The sequence below is a fragment of the Helianthus annuus genome, chromosome 14, assembly GCF_002127325.2.
Source record: "Helianthus annuus cultivar XRQ/B chromosome 14, HanXRQr2.0-SUNRISE, whole genome shotgun sequence".
Classification (NCBI taxonomy): Eukaryota; Viridiplantae; Streptophyta; class Magnoliopsida; order Asterales; family Asteraceae; genus Helianthus; species Helianthus annuus.
The window spans coordinates 77,777,452-77,778,442 of record NC_035446.2 but is presented as its reverse complement, the minus strand read 5'-3'; the positions used below and the strand labels follow the sequence as shown (position 1 = coordinate 77,778,442).

General features: G+C 40.9%; 1 non-coding gene across 1 annotated transcript; it reads right to left on the bottom strand.

The window, feature by feature from the left end:
* Positions 1-208: 208 nt before the first annotated feature.
* LOC118487046 lies at positions 209-315 on the bottom strand. Its single transcript, XR_004880213.1, has one exon. It is a non-coding gene; the product is annotated as a small nucleolar RNA R71 (small nucleolar RNA).
* Positions 316-991: the final 676 nt, after the last annotated feature.

Below are 991 nucleotides of genomic sequence, written 5' to 3'. Positions count from 1 at the left end.
TCTACATATTACTAATTTCTTAGAAATATGTGATACCTTTCGGATCAATGGAGCATCAAATGACGCCATTCGCCTTCGAATGTTTCCATTTTCACTAAAAGACCGAGCAAAAGCTTGGCTTAACACCCTCCCAGTTGGTTCGGTAAACACCTGGGATGAACTAGCCCAAAAATTTCTATATAAGTATTTCCCTCCCGCTAAAACGGCTAAATTAATGACTGAAATTAATACATACTCGCAAGACGAGGGGGAATCCTTATATGAAACTTGGGAAAGATTCAAGGAGCTATTACGAAAGTGTCCTCATCACGGTCTTGCAGTGTGGCAACAAGTATCCACCTTCTATAATGGATTGTTGCCACATACTAGACAAACACTTGACTCTAGCTCCGGGGGACCTTTAGGTAATCGCCGCCCGCAAGAAATATATAATCAGATTGAGGAAATTGCTCAAACCAATTTTCAATGGCACACTCCCCGAGGCAATAAATCTATTGCCCCGGGCGCCCATAAGGTTGATGAAAGCACTTCATTACAAGCCCAAATCGAGGCTCTTTCTTCAAAAATTAAAAAGCTAGAAATGACAAAAACAGTCTCGGTTATGGCTTGTGAAGAGTTTGGTGGGCCACATGAAAATTGGAGTTGTATGAAAGAAACAGATGATCAAACAGAGTCGGTAAACTACATTGATAATAGACCTAGGCCGTCGGGTCCCCCAACGGGCACCTACAACCAAGGATGGCGTAACCACCCTAACCTTTGTTGGAGAGAACCCGGCAATAGTAGTAACCAACAAAACCTAAATCAACGAACAAACTTTCAACAACCAAGGAATGAGTCACAAAATTTTTCTCAACAACAAGGTGGACGAGAGAGGCTTGAAGCTACTATATCTCGCCTTATCTCTGACAATGAAAAGAAAAACTCGGATAGGTTTCTATAATTAGAATCAAATTTTAGAAATCAACAAGCTAGTATTCAAAACATCGAA